Below are 24,718 nucleotides of genomic sequence, written 5' to 3'. Positions count from 1 at the left end.
ACCTTGCTCTGATCTCCCAAGAGATGCCCCTCTGTGTCATCGCTTGGCTTTCTGTGTGTCTGGCACAGGCAGGAAGATTGGCAGAGTCCTTGCTAAGTTACTGGCTTTGGCCTCCAGTGGAATTTCCGATCCTTTCTGCAGCCCAGAAATGAATGCTCTTGCCTTTTGTTGTTCCTGCACAGGGGCCACACTTTGCAGGTTGTGTCACACCAGCCTGTTCCCTCTGTGCACTTGACTCTGCCACTGCTCTTTAAGCAGCCACCCCCTTTCCCCTAAACACTTTTAAATGGACTGTTTTGATGAGTCGTGCTTCCTGTCCAGACCATGATTAGAACAAGACACGTCTCCCCCAGTCACACACATAGTCTTCCTGCATGCTCTAGTTTGCAGCCTGCTTTTTAACGTTAATAACTTCCATTACAAGATCCTCACAGTTTTCCTTGCTGAGAACTAAGTGCAACACCCTTCCTGCCTGTTATTTTCATCTTTATTTATTTGTTATATATATATATATATTTATATATATATTTATATATGCGTGTGAGTCAGGGGACAACTTGCTGAAGTCAGTTCTCTCCCTTTACCATATGGGTCCTAGGGATGAAACCCAGGACATCGGGTTGGATTTTACCCTCTTAGCTATCTTGTCTCCCTCTCCCTATTACTTGCTTACAGACCAGATCTGACTAAATTGCCCAGGCCGGCCTCAGACTTTTGACCCTCTGCGTCAGCTTCCCAAGTAGCTGCGGCTCCTCTAAGAATTCTTCCTTCCGTGCCAGCAAACGCAACTGCACGCTTTCGTTATTTTGTGTGATAACATTTTCCAGTTGGATCTAATTAAATCCCACAGATTGAATCCCGCACTACAGTACGGTCTGGGGATAGAATGCGTCCCTCGCTGTTACTCGAGGCCGGTGATGTGAGAGTAACTTGACTGGCAGGGAAGTCAAAGATGTTAGGAGGGAGCGACCGCCCGAAGAGCAGAAAGAGAACGGAGACAAAGGGCCTTCTCAGAGCAGGGGCGTCGCCGAGGTATGTGGGGGCAATGGAGACATCAACACTGGGGACTGTTAGCAGGAGATGTTCTAGGTGGAGCTGGCTGACCTGGAGCAGAGCACCTGCGGGGCTTCCAGCGCCCGTGGAGGGGCTCTGTAAGTGAGCAGAATTGAGCGTTCTTCTCTCTACCGAGATCCCTCCGCTGAGCAGTTTTCTGGAATGACCGGCATTTTCCATTTCCCTTCTAGATCGTTATTTCCAGGAGGCTGGCTTGGTTCCCTCACACCCTGACGCATATCCAGATGGCTGGAGCTCCGAGTAGATGCTAGTGGAGTAGGTTTGAATGGACAACCTGTGGCAGGACAGATGCCCAATCCACTGGTGGCTGAGCTCTTTGTGCAAAGCTCTTTGCACCTCGCTCCTTCTGGTGATACCCCCCTCTCTGATATCAAAAGTTCTAATTCTTCCGAGTCATTCATGGAATCATCCCTTCGGAATGGATTGTGGAGGAGGTATGCCAGTCACCTGGAGGATTCTCTGTGGAGGGACAATTTGGGAGAAAAGTCCAGGGCTCTGACTTCCCTGCTCCTGTTTGCAGAGAGCCCCCATCAGCAATCGTTTCTCAGTATGGATCTAAAGGCCAGAGATGGACTCTGCTTCAGGAAGGTTCTCTCCTCCTTCTCCAGGTTACCCAAGAACACTCAGAAGTGCTGACTTCTTTTGTTTTGGGACAGTATCCCTCACTGGCCTGGAACTCGCCAAGTAGGCTGGTGAGCAAGCCCAGCGATCCTCCTGTCTCTGCCTCTCCAGCACCTGGATTACAAATGAAGGCTCCTACATGTGATGTATGTCTCTCTCTCTCTCTCTTCTCTCTCTCTCTCTCTCTCTCTCTCTCTCTCTCTCTCTCTCTCTCTCTCTCTCTCTCTCTCTGTCCTCTTTTGTTCTGCCATTCTGTTCTTTGTTTTATCCCAAAACAGGACCTCACTCTGCCTTGGCTGGCCAGGAACCTCTGCGTAGTCAAGCCTGCTCTCAAACTTGCAACATTTTTTCACCTTGGACTCTGGGGTTAAGGGTGTGAGCCGTCCCAGCCCTACCTAACCGCACCGGTTGCTTTTGTGTCTTTTTCATGAGGAGACACCTGGCAAGAGAGCTCACTTCGCTCATTAGTCTCCCTGTGTTTTTACTTGGAAATCCTGTGGGAAGTGTGCCTTCCTTTGTACACGAGAATCTACTGCTTTCTCCTGCAACACCAGCAGGCCTGTTAGAATGAATGCAGCACACATCAATCTGGGAGAAGGGAAGTTGGGGAGGGAAGGAGTTTACCAGGCTCTCAAAACAATTCCCCATGCCTGAATTCTTCATTCCCGACCCCTGGAAGAAATGTTAAGTAAACGTTGAGCATCTGGTTTACAGTCTGAGTCCAGTCATTCTGTCAGACTCCTGAGACCCACATTGCAGGTCACGGAGGCGGTGACGGGAACCAGGACGGGCGGGTGGAACCTCCGAGTGTCCTGTTACAACCATCTTGTAAACACTCAGGAGAACCTGCTGGCTGTTGGAAACCCAGACTCTAAATAGTTTACTTCTGAATAATTTGTAAATCCTTTCCCAGCTCGGATAACCATAAAGTCCTGCAAAGCGCTTTATAAACACTCATTAGAGTCTTACAGAAATCCTTTGAGATCTGCATGATTATCCCCATTTGGCAGGTGAGTAAACTGAGTCACGACAGTTGAAAGATCTGCTCAAAGCCATGCCAGGGGCAGGGGCAGGGCCTGAGCTGGAGCTCAGACTTCTAGGCTCCTCAGTAGGTGAGCTGTTCCACAGAATGTGCTGGATCAGCCTAGCTAGGCTTCTATGGCCAGGTCCCTACAGAGTTGCTGGGTTCTGTGGGAAACCCTTCTCTTGGGTCCTTGGGATTGACTGAGGCTCCCTGGTTCCCAAGAGCCCATGGGCCAAGGCCAAAGGCTCCACTCTGAAGAAGCAGCTGAGAGAGATACCTGCCCATCATTTGCCTCCAGGTTTCCTCATTAGCTGCATGGCTTCCAGGGCGGGTTGAGAAGAAGACTATGGGCTCAGCTTTTCTGTGTAGAAGAAGAGCTCAGAGCAACCCAGGAACCGGGTCCAGTTAACACTCTATGTTCTTAACCACTTTTTTTTCCTTTAAAAATATACTTATTTTTATTTGTGTGTGTGTGTGTGTGTGTGTGTGTGTGTGTGTGTGTACACAGGTGAGTGTAGGTGCCCAGAGGCTAGAAGATAGTGTCAGGTCACCTGGAGCTGGGATCTGAGGCTCTTAGGAGCCATCAGATTCGGGCACTGGGAACTGAACTCTGATCCTCTGAAAGAGCGACTTCTTAACTGCTAAGCCATCTGTGCAGTCCCTGACTTTCCTCATGAGTGCTCCTGTTCACAGGGAAACGGAAAAGGCAATCTGCTTTCTTAGCCCCTGTCACAGTAGAGTACAAGGGTAGGATGCAGGGGTAGCCGGGTGGAAGCCCCTCCTGGATCTCTGGGTGTGGGGTGACTGACAAGAAGCAGCATAAGAACCCAGAGATCTGACCGTGGTGGAGTGGAGGTCTCGGCATGCTACTCTGGTTAACTGTGGTGCTATGGGAACACGGGATGACTCCTGAATCGGGGTCTTAGGGAGGTCTCTGGTTCCCAGGTTGCCACTGCACATGAACCCTGGCTGTGGTTGCAGCAGCCTGCCCCAGCCTGCTCGGCTTCCTTTACTCATAATCAGAAAGTCCCGAGTCGATTCGTGAGTTTACAGAAACCATTTCGATTCACCTCTTTCTGGTGTTAGTCATGAGTGAGGACAGGTGTCAGTTTACTCGTAAGTAGTCACTGGATCCGGCATCAGGGGCGGGAAACCCTCCCCCCTTTCCTTAATCATATTACTGAGAAATGAGCCAGACACGGAGTTGACAAGTACTTGTCAGAAGGGTTGGAGAGCCTGGGCAGTGCTTAGAGGAGGTCTCTGGAAAGCCTGGGCGGAGCTTAGGGGAAGTCTCTGGAAAGCCTGGGCAGAGCTTAGGGGAAGTCTCTGGAAAGCCTGGGCGGAGCTTAGAAGAAGTCTCTGGAAAGTCTGGGCGGAGCTTAGGGGAAGTCTCTCTGGAAAGCCTGGGCGGAGCTTAGGGGAAGTCTCTGGAAAGCCTGGGCGGAGCTTAGGGGAAGTCTCTGGAAAGCCTGGGCGGAGCTTAGGGGAAGTCTCTGGAAAGCCTGGGCAGTGCTTAGAGGAGGTCTCTGGAAAGCTTGGGCAGTGCTTAGAGGAGGTCTCTGGAAAGTCTGGGCGGAGCTTAGAAGAAGTCTCTGGAAAGCCTGGGCAGAGCTTAGAAGAAGTCTCTGGAAAGCCTGGGCGGAGCTTAGGGGAAGTCTCTGGAAAGTCTGGGCAGAGCTTAGGGGAAGTCTGAGACGTTGCTCTCCAGAATCTCTGTCACATCGCATCCTGAGCATGCACCTGGTAGCTTCACTTCTATGGCCAAGTCGACATGCTTCATCCCCGTCTCCCTCTCTCTTAGCACGTTGCCTCCAGTCCAGGTTCCTTTCCCAGCTTGGATCTGAAGCAGAGCCCCTGCTCCCTGGAGCACAGAGAAGAGACCCTGCCTGCTGTTGCCTTCCACACTGCCGAGGCAGGAGTGATGTTGGTCAGGGTATTAGACACTTAGGCATTTGTACCTATTCCAGTAGCTTCCAGAGAAGCATCTCTTAGGGCCACCTAGAAGATGATATAACCAAGCCCAGGGGATGGATGGCTCACTGGGAAAAATACTTCATTTGGAGGAGCAGGTAGGGAATAAAGGGTTTATTACGCTTCCACTTCCACATCACAACCCATCACTGAGAAAGGTCAGGAAAGGAACTCAGGACAGGGAAACTGGAGGAGGGGATCTGAAGCAGAGGCCACAGAGGAGTGCCGCTCATCGGTTAGTTTTGGTAGGTGCTTTCCACGGAAGCCTGAGGACTCAAATTTGTATCCCCAGAGGCACATATATCGGGACACAGCGGCACACCCTTCTGCAAAACCAGAGGTCCTAGTGCGAGGTGGAAGTAGAGATCTGTCCAGAAAGCTCCAGAAACTCAACAAGACAGTTAGCCTGACCTATGCATGGTAGACAAAAGATCCTGCGTCAAAAAAGTTTTGGTTGGCACCTGATGTTGTCCTCTGAATTCCCACAGGTCATATTATCACATTCCCGCAGACAGACACATACCAGTGCTCACTGTGTCCAGCCTTATTGGGTCCAGTCTCCCTGCCCTCCCTGTGAATAAGGTGTTATTGTGACACCCACTTTGCACACAAGACGCTAAAGCCAGGTGGCTTATGCTAGCCACCAGTCCCAGGGGGTATGATCATCAGACCTCATACTCTCTGTCACTCTGCACCCTCCTGGATGATCCCCGAAGGCGGATCATGAAAAAAAAAATGGCAGAATCTGCAGATTTTCAGGGTTCTCACCTGGAGAGTTTAGCTCGACCTTGCCAGTAAAGAGACGGAGGAGACTGGATGACCAGCCAGCATCCCAAGAGAGGCTGAGAGACGTTTTCCACACGTGCTAAACACATGCTGGAACATGCTGGGCTAAGTTCAGGGAGGGCCCCCTCCCCCAACACCCGTGCACTTGACAGAGAAGATCATTGGTCCTGATGCTCCTCCCAGCTAAGCTGACTTGGTTTCGGAGTGCTCAGTATAAGCCGCTGAGACCAATCAGTGGGCCACAGCCTCAAGACGGTATTAACTGTCACCCCCAACCTCTAGTATCCGGGAAGAGGACTTCAGAAGCTGATCTCATCCCAGGCTACTAATAAGGTAGAACCTGGGGTTGGGGGGGTTACCTCTGTGCCTCCGGTTTCATTTTACTGAGTGTGTGGGCAATCACGAGCTTTCGTGATCTCGGCTTGAAGAAGATATATTCTCCTGACTGACTGTTAAGGTCATGCCAGTTGCTACACATTTTTGTGACATTTAATAGCCACTGGGTCTGTTCTGCGGTTGACTTTTTGTAAGTAGTTGAGCTTCTGCTCAGAATCAGATCCCTGGCCTGTGTCAGAAGTATTCATTACCATGGCAGCAAACGCTGTTGTCTTGTCAATGCTGCTGTGTTTGTGGCCTGGCACTGAAGGAGGGGCTCTATTCATCCCTTGGGATCCAGGCTGATGGAGGTTCCGGAAGCATCTTCTGTATGTGCCTTCTAAGATTGTCCCGGGTGCTCATACCCAGCAGGGACATTGAAGATTTGTCCAGGAAGCTCAGTAGGTCATCAATGGGATGCATCTTGGCCAGACACCCTCCATTAGCCAGAACTCCTTCCCCAGACAGCACTGAGCTTCAAGAAGATTGGAGCTAGGCTGAGCCAGCAGGACTTGGGAAACAGTTATGCAGGCTTCCTTTGAGCTAGAAGGGTGCAGAGTATCTTAAGGAGTGCCACACAAGTCAAAATACACAGTTCTGGGAGGTTGGTGAAACCAGAGGTCTGCTCTGAGATGTTCCCACATGCAAATGCATTCAAGAGGCTGGCTTTCAAACCTTCAGCAGTGAAACCCAAATAAGAACAAACAATGCATTAACATTGCCCCCATCAAATTAACAACCCCCCCCCCTGTGAGTGGACTCTCGCACACCCAGCTGGCCCATCTCCTGCTTTTGTTCTTTAGCTGTTTGTCTTTGAAGCGGCTCCTAGTCTCCAACTGAGACAAGGAAGCCTTCCTAACATGGCTGAAATGAAGAATCAGTCGAGGGATAAAAGGAAATGTCTAGCCTCTGAGGAAAAAAGGTGTTTCTTTGGATCCACAAAGGCCTTGGAATAAGAGACCCCCTTGAAGAGAACGTCTGGGTGCTGAGGCTGCTTCCAGCGAAGGTGACCTGGGCATTGCCTTTCCTTTACCAAAGGTGTCGGGCAACAACACCCGGATAGCCAGGATGAGAACCAGAAAACACAGTCCGGAAAGTTCTTGTCCTGCCGAAAAGACGTGAGCTTAATCCTTAGAACCCATGTTAAGGAAGCCACCCATGTGGTGGCTCTCACACACTATCCCAAGTCCCGAGGAGACAAAGATAGGCTTCTCCAAGCCCAGCCTTCTTGGTACCACTCAAGATAGGGAGAGACCCTGTCTCAAAAACCAAACCAAACCAAACCAAACCAAACCAATCCTAAAAGGTGGTTGTCTCCAGAGAAAGGATACTTAAGATTGACTGACCTCCACATGCACACATACGTATGCACCCCCAAATGTATTGGAAGGAACACACACACACACACACACACACACACACACACACACACACACACACACCAGAAAAAGGAACAACCTGGAAGGTTCTGTCTGCTCTTCTCATTGTTCATGTAGAAGTTCAGACGTGGCTCAGGATAGGTGGGAGCACTCTTGTCATGGTTAGGCTCAGGGAGGAGGCATGGTTGGGGAACTCTCTAGCTGACCCTTCCCTAAAATGTTCCAGAGTGGCTTTCCCAGAGTTCCCCTCAACACGAACCCTGTGGGCTCGCCAACCTTTACTGCCCAGTGACTCAATTTCCCCACTGATAAAAAGGGGGAACAGGTCTACAGTTCTAAACTTGCCTGTAAAACATGGCGGAGAGCCTTGAAATAAAGGTGGTATTTAGGGAGAGTTCAAAGTGTTATGTAATTATTTTATTGCCCCTTTTATTCCTGAGATTTTTCTATTTGCTCAGCTTACAAACCCAGGCCAGAGTCATAAAACCACTTTTATGCCAGTGCCTCTTGGACCTCATCATGTAACAACGGCGTATCACTTTGGCTCTGAAAGTGTTTAGATCCACGGTGGAGACATGCCCAACGGGAACCTCAGCCATTTCTGCCAAGTGAAGGTCATTACTGTACCCTGAAACTGCTGGGACCATGTATATTTTTTTAAGCCTCCCAATGACCACCTCGGTGCCATGATTGAATTAAACGGACAATGAGGTTGGTCTGAAGTACCGACCTATGTTTCATACCTCCTTGCTTTTCTGTTTGTTTTTTGTTTGTTTTTGTTTTGTCTTTTCTTTTCCTTTACCCTCTCTTCCTTCAGTTGTTTCCCAATCCCCTTTCCTTAGTTTGAGACGTAGCCTCACTATGGCCCAGACTGGCTTGAGCTCACTACACGGCTAGCACAGTTAGCTTCAGCTTCTAGGCATACCCTCAAACCTTTTTAACTTTGCTATTTTTTGGAGAAAGGGTCTCAGGTGGTCCTGGCTGGCTTTGAACTCAATGGGTAGCTAAAACTGGCCTTGAACTTCCATTCCTCCCAGGGGATTACAGGTGTGTGCAACCCTACCCAATCTCCCCTCGCTCTTCTAGACACAGAGCTGGATCTCACCACAATCCTTTCCTGGTACCGTCACTCAAAGCCACAGGAAGCAAGGAGTTGCAAGTTGGAAGAGGCCCCATTGGCTGTTGACTGCCAAGCAAGTCAGAGTGGCTCTTATGGTGTCCCAGGGTACAGTGGTAGGGGAACCCATTCCCCTGCTTGGGGGGAGACACCCAACTCTACATGTGGGCCTGCTGTCCTGTAAGTCTCAGCTCTGCCGTGCACTTGTCTCTGATGCCAACTTTGGAGGGCAGAGGCAGAGGCAGGGGAGAACTCTGACATCTCAAGAAACAGAAGTCAGGTCATGGGCACATTTCCACTGGTGCTTCTTTCTTTACTTTAAAAACCTGCACGTGCAGTGTCCTGTTAGAGGAGCCACTGATTGGGGTTAATTTATAGGAATGGGGCAGCAGTCTTGTTGCTTTTCTGATCTTCACCTTCCTCTTCCACTCAAAGCAAGAACCTTCTGACCCCACCACATAAAGGCAAGAAAAGCCTCACCTGCACCAACAGGAGCTGTCCTCAAGCCCTCATGCTTGATCGTAGGCATTCAGTGCTATTCTTCAAGCCCGACTGTGCAATTCATCTGTAGGACCAGGGGATTCAGACCAGATCCTGGGCTTGAGAAAATTACAGACACTTCGGGAGGTAGAAGATTCCACCTGGACAAGACCACTGGGTGCCTCGCCTCCAGGAAACCTCATTTCTAAAATACTGGAGAGTCTCAGTGGTCATCCTGGAGCCCTTTGAGGCATCGCTAATGGTCCCCCCAGAGATCTACCTACCCTCTTCTGTATGGCAGTACCTTCTGCCATAGAAGCAAGGTTTTGAGCTTATGGTGGCCTCTGTCTGTCCTCATTCTCCTTCCCCACAACCACCCTCCTGGCTCAAGCTTTTGGTGTCCCACATCAGGATCTTGTTAATATGTTCCTGTCACAGTTCTCCATCTAGGCCTGCTTCCTCCAGCTTGCTGCAACAAGACAGTTGTTATATCTGGGCCTGATGGTGCCCTTCCTATCTACCTAGGAGCCTGAGGCAGGCGGACGGAAACTTCAAGACCTGGCTGGGCTATAGAGTGAGTTCAAAGTCACCTTGGATGACATAATCAGACCCTGGCTCCCTAGCAAAGCCCCCAGTCTGACCTCAGAACCAGTTTCTGACACCACAGAATTTGCTGTGAACCACCTCAGTCATCTAGGAGCACAGTAAGTTCTCTCGGTTTTGAAATTCTTTGTTTGTTACATTTCAAGTGCCTATCACAAGCTTCTTCCTTTTCCCCAAGGCCTATAAGTCTCCCTCTCTCCCCCAAAATGGGATCCAGCCTCCATGACCCAGAAACTCTTCACATTGCTTTGCACACAGAAAGAATTGTGCCCCATCTGTGTAACGGTTTCAGGAAAGGTTTGTTTCTGCCCTGCAGAGACTCTTAGTGGTGGTAGCCATGCTATCAGAGACAATCCCTGGTGGAGTCTGGGGGGCTGTCTGGGACAGGCAGAATGTTGGCCCTGACTCTTGGACTGGGTTCAGGAAGCTGCTGGGTGCTGAGAAATTTCTGCAGGACAAGGAATAGAACCTGGAGGAGGGGCAGCTCTGGAGCCTGGCAGGTGATAGGGTGCACATGGTTTCAGCTGAGTGGCCCCAAGGTGGCCTCTGCTAGCATTGCTTCCTCCAGCTTGGGCTCCCCCACCCCCGCTCTCCAGGGGAACCAGAGAATAAAACCTACAAGGGAATGAGTCCTGTTCTTAGCTGTGGGAAACTGGAATGAAAAGGCCACTAAAATCAGCTTTACTTGCAATGCGCCATGTTTGCGATGTTGTTTTTCACTGTGTTTTTACACAAAGTAATGGAATTAGGAGAAAGAAAGGAAAAGGAACACAGTCATCAACAGCATCAACACATACACACATACATATACACACATATACACACATGCACACACACATAATAAACACACACATACACATTCACACACGCACACACATATACACACAAGTACACACATGTGCACACATGTACACATGCACACACATATACACACATGCACAAACACACAATAAACACACACACATACCCATTCACACATGCATACACACATATACACACATGTACACACACATACACATGCACACACATGTACACAATATACACATATACACATACACACATATAGAGATGCATATATACATACACATATACACACGTGTACACACACACACACACACACACACACGGGAGCATACAAATACAAATGCATGTCTCCAGCTCTGAGCATGCATGAACTTTAAGTTCTCCCATCCAGCTTCCTGTCCTCCTCCTTGCCTGGCCAGGTTTCTCTGGCTGACCCCTCTAGCCTCCTAATTCCTCTCCCAGATCCACAGTTTTCCACCCTAACTTTTATGGTGTTTCCCAGGATTAATGGTTAACATATTCATTTTCTCCCCAAGCCCTCTGTTATCAGCGAGTGCTCCGAGAGTAAAGATTAACTCTGCTTAACCGAAGCACATGAATCATCTACAGGCTTTGGGCAAATTATTCCTGGTCACCTCCCCCTGAAGGTCTCATCCCACAGCAGCTGACCTTCACCAACACCTGGGTCTAGAGACTCAGAAAAAGCCAACCTTAGGAGAACTGATGAGCCAAGGAAGGTCACGGAGTGTTGACAGCGGGTGTTCTGTGCTTTTTAACTCAGTCACCCACCGTTTTTCCAGGACCCCATAAAAGGACTGGGCTGTGTCTCTTTAAAAAAAAATGTTTTGCAAGCCAGGCCTAATCTACGGTACATTCTTTGTTGCTGGGAGACTCGGAGTGGTTGTACAAGCTGTTCTTTCTGGGAATCATAGTTCAAAGTGTCCCGACCCAAACACACATGTTGTCATTGTGCCTGTCCTTTGCGTGGGGCTGGGACATCCGACTTAGGAAACCTCTCCTGAGCCAGCAGGCCCAGCAGCCAGGATACACAGCCAGCAGGGTGGCTCCAGGCTCCCACTGCAGGGAGCTGAAGGAGGAAGGGGAGGGGAGGGGGGAGGGGTGCTTCCATAGGGTCTCTCCTGGTACAGGGCTGCAACAGTTGAGCCCAGGTTGCAGATGGAGTGTGTGGCCAGCACAGTCAAGCGTCCGGAGGGGCATTGTGGAAAAAGGCCTTCATCGGCTCTGCGGTGGAGTAGCCGCAGAGCCCCGGCGAGGGGAAAAGTCAGGCCTGAGTCCAAATTCCAGCTCTGTTTGGCTCTCTCTCCTTCCTCCTTGGAGAAGACCGGAGTGGAAGGGAGAGGTCGTTCAGAGGGGGACTGAAGCCTGAAGTCTGCCAGACTTATTAGGAAAGATGTTGCCGGGGTCTTGGCAAGCATTTTCCACCGTCCCGCCCCAGTGTGACTGGTTCCTGTCACCCTGGCTGACTCCACCGGCCCAAGCGCCTCGCTGCCCCACATTCAAACATTTCCACATTAGGCCGGCCACCGGCACGCCTCTCTGGCAGTGTGGGAGGCGCCTGCTGACCCGGGGTGGCCTTGCCTGCCCTGCCTCCCCTGCAGGTACAATTGCTCTTTTCTGGGTCAGCCTTGTGATCTGGTGTCCAGGCACTTGGCAGAATTTAGCAAATGTTCCTCAGGGCTCTGTTTCTTGGTTACACTATTCACACGGACACCCTTGGTACCATGGGGGAAGGGGACTGCTGTCTCTGTCTCCTGCCTTGCCCTGGTTAGAGGACCTGGTTGCCCAATCTGCAGTCCCTCAGAAGAGGTGGGAGGCTTCGCCTCTTTTGTTGATCTTTAGCCCCTTCCCTTTCCGTTGGCCTGACCTCTCCTTTGGACCCAGAGCTGGAGCAGAGGTTACTATTCATGACGTACACCCACATATGGGCTTGTGCAGTCAGACGTGGCAGCCTCGAACCCACGTGACTCAGAACGGTTGAATCACAGCTGCACCAAGCGGAGCTGGACAACTGTGCCAGCCGTGGGGTGGATTTCGAAGAGTTCCTTCAGAAAAAAAAATGTGAGCCCTCTCACCTGTTCAAGCAATAATATTCCAGAGGAAGTGTGTTCAGTAAAATGTGATCTAAAAATAAATCGCACCTGTGCGCGTTTTGACCTTTATAAACACGGCTGCTAGAAAATGCCGCCTATGTGGTGAGTGTCGTATTTCAGTCCGGACAGCACTGCTTGACAACGGTCTCCATAGTAGCATGGTTTCCTCCAGGCCTGCGGCCTGCTGGGGGCTGGTTCTAACCTCCACAGGTCTCCCTGCTTTCTGGCAGCTATAGGCTTCTCTACCCACTGTGGCACACTTCCACTCTGCTTTCTCCAGGGCTCCTGGCTGCTCTTCAGGGCCCAGGGCTAATGCCACCATACAGGAAGCATTCTCATCCACACAACCTCAGAAGCTTCTGTGCACTTGGCTGTCCCCAGGATATTCTGTTGTTGAGGGCAGTATCCAGAGAGGAGAGCACAGGACTACATGTACGCTCACCCACACGTGGGTGAATGACCCGAAGGCCAGAGCAGTCCCAACTAGGACTAGAAGCTTGTCTTGTTTATGTTTCCACTGTGGGAGGCAATAAATTATTAACCTAAGTCAGGATATTTTGGTTGCTGTAGGGAGCCCCTGCTTGCTACTACTTAAAGACAACCGGGGGTGGGGCCGTGAGATGACTAGGGAGTAAGCCATTTGCTGTCAAGGCCGATGAGCTGACTTCGGTCCCCAGAACCCCATGGTCAAACCTCACACAAGCTGTCTTCTGACCTCCACACGCACGGTGTGACAAGTGTGCCCCGTATTTAATGAATACATGTAAGACAGGACTTGAAAACGTTTTAGGGGAAAAAATTACTTTATAAAAAGCATCTTTGTTGGGGGGGGGTCGGGGCTGGGCAATAGCTCTCGGATTAGTCCTCCTTCACGTTGAACTTCCTCACCTTCCTGCCTCTGGCTCCTGGGCTAGTATTATAGGTGCATGCCAAGAACTTCAACATCCAGCCAAGAACTTTAAATCAGAACAAACCTCCCATAGCACAAGTTCACTCTCTGGGACATGCTTGTAATAACTTTGCTCTGACACCCTTCAACACCTATAAAGGGAACTACACCATGTCACACACACTTGACCTGTGGAATTCATCATCAGAATCACAGTCTGTGTGTGATACCCACCCAGACCTTGAAGACTTGAAGGCGCAAAAAACAAAACAAAACAAAACAAAACAACAACCACAACAAATGTGGAAAATGTTGGGGTTTAAAACTCAGCTCGAGTCCAGACAGAGCACACCAAGCCAACATGGTTCCACGTGGAGAGGTTTAATGAGAGAAGAAGAGGAGAAGAGGAGAAAGAATAAAGGCCGGCCATGAGCACGTGGAGGGAAGCGGGGGAGAGAAGGGACAAAGGGAAGAGAGCATGAGAGCAGAGAAGAGTAAGAGAAGAGAGTGAGGAGGGGGCAAGCAGCCCCCTTATATAGTGTCAGGCACAGCTGACTGTTGCCAGGTAACTGTGGGGCGGAGCATACTTGCCTGTTGCCAGGTAACTGTGGAGGTGGAGCTTAGACAGAATGCCAACAGAAAATATCTCTAATGCCAACAAAATACCATTTATACTGATAGAATGATGAAATCCTACCTTTGAGGTTTGTTGGGCATATCATTAAACCTAATCTCACGTGTTTCTTTTTCTAGCACAGCTTCTAGAAAAATCTTACTGGACACGCATGGATCGCGTTATATTTCTGTGGGAAAGTCCTGAGAGCCAAGGAGATGTTTGCCATGTGAGCACGAAGACCTGACTCCAACCCCAGAACTCACATAAAAAAGCCCGGCAGAGTTATGTGTAACTTCTGTAACCCCGGAGCTCGAAGAGTAGAGGAGGGAGGGTTCCCTAGGACGTGCTGGCCAAGCACCAGGCTGGTGAGAGATGACTTCTGAGGGCGACCTGTGCCTCCACACCGTGTACATGCGCCTGCATGTGATTCAAAGCACATACACGCGATTGCTCTGACGTGTCGGAGCTTTGTTCATTTTGGGACATTTACAGATGTGTCTGAACATTTGTTTCAACTGGGTCTTTAATGGTTTAGAACCCCCAGAACTTTAACTCTAGTCTTCCCGCCGAAATGTCCACGCAGTCGCGTTAAGTTCCGAATCAGGTTCTTCGGGACTGATCTTGTCTAGGAGACCCACCTTGACCTACCCTCTCTAGAAATGGCCCAAACAGGCCTCTGGGGGAACTCCCAGGCTCTGCAGGGACTTGCTGGGGAGTAATTACTGTGGGCAGACCCTTCTACTTACACGCTTAGTCATAATTACTTACCTGAGCGGCACCGGCAGTGTGATGGGAGCTTAGCTGAACAGAGAGAAGGCTCAGCGGGCACATCACCTTGAGCTTGACCCGCAGCCAGATTTCACAGCACCTGCCTGTTTAGCCCCAGGGCTGTGATTCATTCTCAGGAAAGGAGCTGCAGACACTCCCTGCCTCCAGAACCCTGTTCTCTCTGCTCTAGCCTCTCTTTGGAAGGAATAGAGGCGGCTGTATGCTCCAGCTGCCTCCGATTCTACCTTTTGATGCACACGCATATGCAAAAATATTAAAATCCGTGTTATAATGTAATGTTTCTTTTAGTGTCTGGGACATGGAGCGATAAATCAGTCTTCCTTTCCCAGGTGTCCTTTCTCTGAGTAGGGACCCCCTCCTGGAGAATGATTGCAAAACAGTGAGTGACCAGGCATCCCTAGCTATTTGCATGTACCCCCTATTCACACACACACACATGCACACACATGCACATACACACATGCACATACATATACATGCACATATACACATACACACATACACACACACACGCGCACACACACACATGCACACACACACACACACACACACACACACACACACACATGGAATGCAGCCAGGAAGAATAGACAGAATGCATGCTAAAGGAGAGAAAAACTAGGGCCTTTTCACGAGGTCAGATGACTTCTGAGGTTGGATCAGCTGGCCAGGTGCACAACCAATTTTCTTGTTTCCTTGGCAGCAGCTAAAAGTATCTGACAAATAATGGAGCCCTCAGTCCTATAAGTAAAATCCCATTTATCTTGGGAATTAAAAAAAATACAGCAACAGTGATGGAAAAATCCCCAGCGAGGTCCATTTGTTCCTTCCTGTGGGTCTTGGATCCACTTCTCCGGGAAGACACACTTGTAAATCTGTGCTTTCTGAGGTGGGAGATGGGAACTAAACGTCTTTAAGATGTGTTTCTGGGAGGACTGGAAACAGGAAGCAAATTGGAATCGTGGCCTGTGGGGACAGACGCTGGATGTCAGAGGATGTGCACACTGAGCATGGGCCTTACGCCAGCTGTGCCCCTTGCCAGCCACCTCCCAGAGCCCCATGTCTTGATAAAGTCCCATGGAAACCAAGCTTCTCTTTGGAACCTGTCAGGTCTGGGTTATTTTCTCAGCTTAAATTGTGTTTATATGGTTACCTTCAGAATGCTTTTCTGCTTGGGGGATATTTTCATATTTCTTTACTTAAAAAGAAGTCAGAACACCTTGACTTTAAAAAGGCCTATTTACCCAAACAAGGTGCCAAGGGCATGAACAGAGGCACCTCAGAAGTTCATGTGTCAACACCTCATATTTCATCCGTATGCCAAAAAGTACTGGAGAAGGAAGGGGAAAGGAAGGATAGACCCAAGGAAGGAAGAAAAGAGAGGAGGAAGGGATGGAGGGAGGGACAGAGGAAGAGAGAGAGGAAGGGAAGGAAGAAGAAACAGAGGAAGAGACAAAGGAAGGGAAGGAAGAAGGGACGGAGGGAGAGACAGAGGGAAGGAAAGAGGGAGGGACAGGGAAGGAAAGGAAGGAGTGACAGAGGGAGGGGGAAAGGAGGGAGGGACAGAGGGAGGTAGGGAGGAACAGAGGAGAGAGGGAGGGAGGGAAGGAGGAAGGAGGGAGGAGAAAAGGAAGGAAAACTTTGTTGACTGGCATTTAAAATCGCATTGTTGTTGTTGTGTGGTGTGTTGTATGTGTGTGCACATGTACATACCGATGTGCTTGCATGTGCACATGGAGACCAGGTGTCCGAATGTCACGTGCCTTTCTTTTATCTCAATTGTTTCTCCACCTTATTTTTGAGGCAGCGTCTCTTACTTAACCTGGGCTAGATTTGGCTCACCTGCCATGGAGCCTCTGGGATAGACCCGTCTCTGCCCCACACCTCAGGAGTCACAGAGGCCATGCAGTACTTTGCTGTGAATCCTGGGAATCTGAATCTGGGTCCTCGTGATTACACAGCCAGCACCTCACCCACAGAGCTCACTCCCCAGCCCCTGGCATTTAAATATCTCTGGTACTCTGCCTGGCCTCTGTGTCCCGACAGACAGAAGACACATCGTGAAATAGAGAGGAGCAGGGACTCTGCCTGCAGCACAGGGAGTGGGGGAAATGTGCAAAGGCAGGGGTTTGCTGGGCAAGGGTACCTCTACCCCCTTGGGTAAAGACTTCCTCCGTGGTCTGAGATAGTGGACACACCCAGCTTCCCCAAGGTCACAGATGCTGGAAGGACACTGGGGGGCTCTCAAGGAATTTCTTCAGCATCTTTGCTAGGCATAGACTCTACAGTTGTGGAACACAGTTTTACTGACCAGAGGAATCCAAAAGGAGCCCTCCACGTGGTGGGTAAACTGAGATACTGACAGGCATTTCAATTCCTTGTGGGTCTGAATTACCCAGGCCCACCCATTGACTCTCACAGCTTTTCTGGAACTGTCCCTGTCCCTCCTTTCTTCTGTTCTGTGACTTTCAGCAGAGTCATGGTGTGGGGAGAAGAGCTAACCCGACTAGTAGAGATATGTCTGTCACAGTGACCTGTTTCTCTGCACCGGTGCCCAGCCTGAAGCCTGTTCTCCAGGAATCACGGTGATGGGCCCAGCCTGCAACCGGCTAACCACCTGGTCCCTGAGTACTGCAGGTCAGGTCACCTACTCCTCATTTTGAGGATGTGAAGACTGAGACCCACAGACATTAGACACCCTGACTGAAGTCACCGAGCCAATTACCATCAGAGCCAAACGCTGGCTCCCCTCTACTCTCCCAATCTACTCTTAGGACTGTCTTCGTGGCCAGTGGAGAAGCTCCCTTGTGTGGGAGACTCAGCTGTGAGGTTAGCATATCCAGAGACTTGCATATATGCTCAGTCATGGGAGATCCTTCACTGTGTTTCCAGAAGGGAGTCTCTGCTTTGAACTGAGAGGCCATGCCTGCTGAGGCACTGAACTAGAGAGATGATTCGGCCTCTTGAAGTCTTCTCTCACAGCTGACTCATTAACTGTAGTGACTTCAAAGCCTGCGAATGGCTGCTAGCTTGGAAAGGGGCCAAGGTGGGAGAGTTTGTGCCATGGAAACTGGTAGGAACTGCAGTCAAGGCTTGATTCCCCACCACCATTACCACCACATACACACTGCCCTGAGAGCTGGCCTACTACCTGCTGTCCACTCTGTGGGGACCCCAGCTATTAGGCACTGCCCCCTTTTAGTCACAAGATGAAGGTGTGGCCATACCATAGGAAAACGATACTTCACCCCCCAATCTGTAGCCAGCTCTCCGCAGAGCTGTGTAGGTAGAAGACTCTGCAGGAAGGAGGAAGAAGAGGGGGAGGGGGAAGAGATGGAGGTGAGGAATGGAAATTAGAGAAGGAAGGGAGGAAGAGACAGAGGCATGGAGGGACTGGGGAGATGGATCAGCAGGTAAAGAGGTTGTTCTGCAAGCATGAAGACTATAAAGTCCAGCACCGTGTGAAAGTCAGGCATGGAGAAGCAGATAGATCCTGGGGTCTCGGGGACCAGTTTGTCTAGCCAAAATGGTGAACTTCAGGTCCAGTGAGAAACAGAAATCAGAAAACAAAGTGGATGAGATTGAGGAAGACACTTGAAGACCATAACTAGACTCTACTTATGCTTCCACAGGTACAACCTCACCCCTCATCCCACAAGTGCACACACAGACAAAGGAAGAGGAAGAGAGAAAGAAATGGAGGAGAAGCATGGAGAAAAAAGGTGAGATGGAGACCAGGAGAAGAGGAGAAGGACGGGGCAAGAGGTGTCATATCTGTATGCTCTACCCTCCACTGAGATGGAGACCAGGAGGTGTCCTCCACTGAATCCCTCTGTAGCTTCCTGTCGTCCATAAAAACTGAACGTGGACCAGATCAGTCCCCACCCATTTCCCAGCCCCTCCCCTCTCTCCTTGTGCTTCTCCATCCACAGCATCAAGTGCACACAGGCAGAACTCTTTTCTGCCTCAGGACCTATGCACCCTCATCTCGATGAACTCATGCAGTTTCTCCAGAAGGGTAGACGTTGTCCTGTCTCAACTCCAAGGCTTTCTTTCCTACAATAGTTACTTTATATTTAATCATCCGTCCGGGTGTTTCTTTTTATCATCCATCCCCTTTTCCCTTATTCTGATCAGTGTTCAACGGTGTCCATGATGAGCAAGCTGGGCATGGATGTACATATCCGTAACCTCAGGAATTATGGGATTGAAGCCAGCTGAAGGTTCCAAGAAGGTTCAAGGCTATCTTCGCCATATAGCAAGATATTGTCCACAGAAATGAAAGGGGAGGGAGAAACGAGTGGGGGAGGGGGAAAGTACAAGAGAAGACAGGGGGGAAGGGGAGGGAGAAGGTGACAGGAGAGGTAAGCAGCCAGTGAAGCACCAAGCCCTCTGTCCTTTTCTCCCCAACAGCCCCACTGAAGACAATCTTCTAACTATGAAGAGAAGCGCTTCACTCTTGCTGAGCCCTGGCCAGACACAGCTTTCTGCAATATTCACAGACCTCTCTGATCTCCATGGACTCTGTATGCCCAGTGCCCTGTGTGGCTGTTACCCTACAGGGGTCCTGCAAGGCTCTGTAGACATCTTGGCCCAGTTAGAACCAGTGGTTGGGGATTTCTGGGTAGAAGTCACCTTGTGTTCAAACCACCCTGCTTGCCAAGGTGCTAAACATTACACCGAAGCTGCTTGGGGACCACGGTCTGACACAGTGCAGTTCTGTTCCCATTCAGGGCAATGGGATGGGGAGGTAGCCACCCAGTGAGGGAGAGGTACACGCTGGTCATGTGCTGGAGGACCTCCCCAGCCTGCAGTCTGTGTTGTGCGTGCACAGAGGCTCCACTCTTGTTCCAAAGTCCCAACCAGCCTCCGGTTTGTTGTTGGAACTGGAGCTGGTGATTTGCTTTAAATAGGCCCTGCACAGGCCTCAGTCTGTTTTTTTTATTTTATTTTATTTTTTTTATTGAATGAGTCCTGAAGGTGCTTTCCAAGAAATAAGGAAAAACCAACCTTACAGTGGGGACTCTGAGCTGAAAGGAAGGTGGCAGAGCCTTTCCCTGCAGCTGGAAGGCTGTAGCCATGCAAAGTGTGGCCTGGGAGGCAGAAGGCTTGATAGGAGTCTTCAGGGAGCCACGGAGCCCATGGAGGGCAAGCCTCTCTCTCTCAAGCATGTGAGTTTCTAGACTTAAGGCAGCAAATGGTCACAAACTAAATGACATCCACAGTGCACATCTATTCTCTGCCCGGGAATTGAGTCTGTCGCAGGACTGTGCCCTTTCCAAAAGCTCTGGGGAATAACGTTCTTGCCTTTTACCCGGTGTTCCTTGGCAACCCTTGACCCTTGTCCCCTCCTTCCCACACCACAGCCTTTGCTGTTGTGTATCTGTTTCCTCCCAGTCCTGTTTTGGAGGAAAAGTCCATCCTCATCCAGAAGGGTGAGGTGATGACATTAGGCACCGGGACCAAGCCACTAACCTATCGTTTGTAGGGGACACTGCAATCTGCAGCACTGTTATGTGCTTCTGGGCACACAAGGAGGACCACACGCGTGTTTCATGAACATTCTGAGCTGGTGAGCAAAGAGCCTCTGAGGTGAGCTCAAAGGACAGGAAACAGTGTGTTCCAGGGTTATGTGGGGCTGTGGGTGAGAGGCTGTTGGAAGGCAGATCCGTCACTGTGGGAAGGTGTGGCTGAGCATGGCGGTGGGAGCAGGTGGCAGAGGACAGCTGTTTGCATCAGAGCAGACAGGAAGTGAAAAAGGGGAGGCCAGAGCCTAGGAAACATGGCTGGTGTCCTCGAACATCCCCTCAGGGTGAGAGAGGCAAAGAGGTCAAACGAGATGGTTAACCGAAGCCTGAAGGTGAGAGAAAGCCAGTCAAGCAGCCTTCTGAGAGAAGGCCCCAGGCCAGGCCAGCTGCCGGTGATGGAGAGGACCAAGGGGGTGAGAAGCAGGCAGAGGAGGAAGGCATGGGATGTCACCAAGGGCCTTGGAGGCTGTGTTGATTTGAATAAGAATGGCTCCTGTGTTTGAATGCTGAATCATCAGGAAGTGGTACTATTTGAGAAGGATTAGGAGGTGTGGTCTTGTTAGAGTAGGTGTTGCTTTGTTGGAAGAAAGTATGTTGCTGAGGTAGGTGGTCTTTGAGATTAAAAAGCTCATGCCAGACACAAGTCTCATATTCTCTCTCTCTCTCTCTCTCTCTCTCTCTCTCTCTCTCTCTCTCTCTATCTCTATCTCTATCTCTTCTCTCTCTTCTCTGCTGAAGATCAGGATATAGCTGCCTCTCCAGGACCACGTCTGCCTGTTGCCATGCTCCCTGGTGTGATGATAATAGACATTGTAAGCCAGCCCCCCCCAGCCTTTCACATCATTCCTCCTCCCCACAGCCCCTCAGCTCTGAGCATCCGCAGTTCTTCCTTATCTGTTTAGCTCTGACCTCACCGTTTGGTTTTGGAGAGCTGGAGCTTCTGGCTACTCCTTTCATCAGCAGAGATTTCTCCTCCCCCTGTTCTCCCTAGCCCACCGTGTCCACGATTTAAGTACCGCCGTGCACCTCACTACCTCGGGGAAAACTCTTCTCCCAGGTTTCTGCAGGTTTCTCCCAAGTTTCTGTGTTGTATGGAAGGGCTGTGTGTTGTGTGAAACTTTCCCTACGGAGACCACGTGCACACACACAAACACACCTGCTCGCCCCAGATAGGGAACCCACGATAGGCCAAAGGAATAACTACACCAAAGTCCAGCTTGTTGAACCAGTGAGTTTACTGGGCTTACTAACAGGAGTGTGTGTGAAGGGTTACTTACAGGAGCATGGATGAGTTGAAGGTATCTGTACCGCTGAGAGCCCATCCCAGCATGGGTGATGACCCAGGAAGGCTTGACCCTGGGGCTGTTTTCAGGGCTTGCGGGCGCCTCTGTGGACTGGAGAAGCTTTTCCAGGCAGTCTTTCAGATCAGAATCCACTCCCCTGTCAGCTGTTTGCTGCTTCTGTGATACCGGGGAGGCCTTCCTGAATCTTGTGAGTGAAAGCGTCAATCCGTACACTGTTATACGCAACCATGGCCTCTCTGTATTAGCTTTCTTTCTTGTTGGTGTGGCCAAAAAAAATGCAACATTATGCCACTTAAAGGAGAATTTATTTTGGCTTGGGGTTCAAAGGTACAGTTCACAGTGGTGAGGAAGCGACACAGTCCTTTTTGGTTCTCCCCCCCCCCCCCCCCGAGCTGGGGACCGAACCCAGGGCCTTGCGCTTCCTAGGCAAGCACTCTACACTGAGCTAAATCCCCAACCCCGACACAGTCCTTTTTAATTCAGTCTGAGTCCCCAGTCAACGGCTCTGCTCACGCTCAGGGTAGGTCTTCCCCCACATTTAATCTTCCCTGGAAGCCTGTCACAGACACATCTGAAGATGTGCCTCACTAACACCCTAGGGCCCAGCGCTGCCCAACCTTTTGCCATAGTGACACGATGTCTTCATCTACAACTATGTTGGGCTGCATTCTTATTGGTCCCAAGACACGTGTGGCCGGAGAGCTGTGGCTTAAGGTATGCCTAGCCTAAATGTTTCTGAATCTAATCCAACAGACAATCAAAACAAACCGTCCATCCCATCTACCTTTCTCCTCTTTCCTTGGTGGCAGTCCGCATGGGCTGACTGGACGAAGTTCACAGACTCAAGGTGTCAGAGCCACAAGAGGGAAGGCCCCCCGGCATCTGTGGCTGACTCTCCACTTCCTAAGTAAGAAACAATAAAATTCTGTCTTATCTGAAGTGTATTCTTGGGAAGGGTGTGGAGACAGAAGGACAAAGTTTGCTCTATATTCCCACCTGGCTTGAAACTTGAAAGGACACCGTGGTGGCTTTACTCACGATGACTTTACTCATGGTGACCTTGCCTTATCCTCCTGAGTTCTGGGACCGAAGGTGTGAACTGCCACTCCCTGTTGAATCATCTCGCTTTGAGGTTTCGCTAGCACCGAGGTATGTGAGTCGTGACTGATCGAGTCTCGAGGCTGCGACCAACTCGCCAGACAGTAGTGGCACGAAGACAGAGCAGGCGACTTGGTGGTTATTCGTCTGTGGGATGGCACAGGTTGCTCAACACATGACAAAGACTCTCTGGAAGCAGCGAATGGGTTTCTAGGTTACTCAAGCATTCAGATACTTGCTTCGCAAAGAGCGAGTAACTATATAATAACTATATGTGATATATGTGTATGTATATAATAACAATATATATAATAGTGAGAGCTATTATTGCAGCCTCTGTCATGGGCCAAGCATGGAGGCCCTCAGGGCATGGGGTAAGAAAGAAAGGAAGCAAGCCCCTACCCTACTGGATTGAGACCCTCAAGAGAGCAAGATGGTTCACAGTTTCCCACTGGTATATGAACATCAAGCTATTCCAAGGATGCAGATGACCTCCCTCTCCATGGGGATGATACCTTCAGGATAGAAACAGAGGCAGGAGGCCTCTCTGGGAGATAAATCTGAAACACTGAGAATGAAGAGTCCATCAGAGCATTGAACATCAATTGTTCAGAGCTCTGCTCTCCACTTGGTGGTGGTGTTGGTGGTGCTGGTGTTGGTGTTGGTAGTGATGGTGGTGGTGGTGGTGATGATGTTGTTGGTGTTGGTGGTGCTGGTGTTGGTGTTGGTAGTGATGGTGGTGGTGGTGATGGTGGTGGTGGTGATGGTGTTGGTGGTGCTGGTGTTGGTGTTGGTGGTGATGGTGTTGTTGGTGATGGTGGTGGTGTTGGTAGTGATGGTGGTGGTAGTGGTGATGGTGTTGTTGTTGGTGGTGGTGGTGGTGGTGGTGGGTGGTAGTGGTGGTGGTAGTGATAATGAAAATGATGATGATGATGGTGGTGGTGGTGGTGGTGGTGATGATGATGATGATGATGATGATGACAGGGGTGGGGGCTGTACAGGATTGCAGTTGTCCATTGAGGCCAGAAGAGGACTTCAGGTCTGGAACTGGAGTTACAGGATGTTGTGAGCTTCCAATTGTGGGTACTGAGAACCAAGCTTTGATCCTCTGCAAGAGCAGCAAACTGCTGCTGAGCCATCTCCCTGGCCCCCAGTATTATCTATTGGTTGCAACGATCCACACCAGTTATGCCCCTGGCTAAATAAAGACTATGTGACTGCCATGTGTCATCTCATACCTGTTTAGCTTCCTCTCTGTCAGCTGACTCAGGAACTGAGAACCAGGACTTTAGTAGTCCTGGATTCCATGACACCTGATTCATTGGTCCCACATGTGTTTTGATTCGCTTGCGCTAACAAAATGTAATAATTCTCACTTACAGAATTAAAAAATGCTGGCCCGTGACCCATGGGTCATATTTTGGGTCTTCTTTCTAATGGGGTTGATGGGTTAGCATAGGGCAGGTTCTCCCCTCTCACTTTGTCCTGTTGGTGACTGAAGGCTCTTCTCAGAGGCAGATGGCCAAGGTTAGGGGTGGAGTCTGAGGCCTCGAGGTGGAGTGAAATGAACTGTTCCTTTCAAGAGGGCACAGAACCTCTGACCTTCAGCTCATTAGCACAGTGCTCCGATGCAGCGATGCCCAGACCCAATTTTATATCACTCTTGGGTATTCCTACTCAATCACAAGGGAGCTTTGGAGTTCCCCAAGCAGAATCAATTTTAAACTCACTTTAATTTAAACAAGAACTGTTAGCTAAGCAGGCAGCACCAGGCAGGCAGGGAAGACCATGGCTGCAGGGAGAGAACCAGCCCTCACACACTGCTACCCAGACACCCAGCCACACTTCCCTCCAACTCACTGATCCAGAGAGACCGGTGGTGGTGGTTGGGGGAAGGAGTTTGTGAGTAAAGAACAGACACAGAAGGCTTTTAAATGATGGAGACCAACAGCACCACGCCCACCAGACATCTGTGTCTCGTAGGCATTGTTTCTTGTGGTCAGTTGGGCTGTGTTCTGCCTCTCCCGGGCCGGATGAACACGGTTTGGCTCAGGTCCAGCCAGGCTCTTCCCGTCTCCTCCGAAGGGAACCGTGCTGCCTTGTGTAGCTTGAAGAATTTGCCACGGGACAATTTGTAATTTATTCAGAT

At 50.1% G+C, this 24,718-nt stretch overlaps 3 long non-coding RNA genes across 9 annotated transcripts; 2 read left to right on the top strand and 1 right to left on the bottom strand.

Moving 5' to 3' along the window:
* The first annotated feature begins 741 nt into the window (after nt 1-741).
* On the top strand, nt 742-2,936 carry LOC102547637 (uncharacterized). Of its 2 annotated transcripts, none has more exons than XR_005496781.2 (3): nt 742-1,032; nt 1,245-1,766; nt 1,974-2,429. It is a non-coding gene; the product is annotated as an uncharacterized LOC102547637 (long non-coding RNA). The 2 variants fall into 2 exon arrangements; XR_005496780.2 differs by having other exon boundaries at nt 746-1,032; nt 1,245-1,508; nt 1,595-2,936.
* Nucleotides 2,937-5,997: 3,061 nt separating this feature from the next.
* Nucleotides 5,998-11,056, bottom strand: LOC102547513 (uncharacterized). Its single transcript, XR_597299.3, has 2 exons — nt 10,945-11,056; nt 5,998-6,956 (listed from the first exon to the last, which is right to left on the bottom strand). It is a non-coding gene; the product is annotated as an uncharacterized LOC102547513 (long non-coding RNA).
* A 2,776-nt stretch (nt 11,057-13,832) lies between these two features.
* LOC102547567 (uncharacterized) lies at nt 13,833-22,404 on the top strand. Of its 6 annotated transcripts, none has more exons than XR_010060530.1 (6): nt 13,833-13,938; nt 18,272-18,361; nt 18,777-18,873; nt 19,053-19,810; nt 20,128-20,231; nt 20,906-22,404. It is a non-coding gene; the product is annotated as an uncharacterized LOC102547567 (long non-coding RNA). The 6 variants fall into 6 exon arrangements; XR_010060531.1 differs by having other exon boundaries at nt 19,053-21,658; nt 22,071-22,185; nt 22,281-22,404; XR_010060532.1 differs by lacking the exon at nt 18,777-18,873.
* Nucleotides 22,405-24,718: the final 2,314 nt, after the last annotated feature.

This window comes from Rattus norvegicus, chromosome 19 (assembly GCF_036323735.1).
Source record: "Rattus norvegicus strain BN/NHsdMcwi chromosome 19, GRCr8, whole genome shotgun sequence".
Lineage (NCBI taxonomy): Eukaryota > Metazoa > Chordata > Mammalia > Rodentia > Muridae > Rattus > Rattus norvegicus.
The sequence above is the reverse complement of the archived record's forward strand: the minus strand, read 5'-3'. Positions and strand labels throughout refer to the sequence as shown.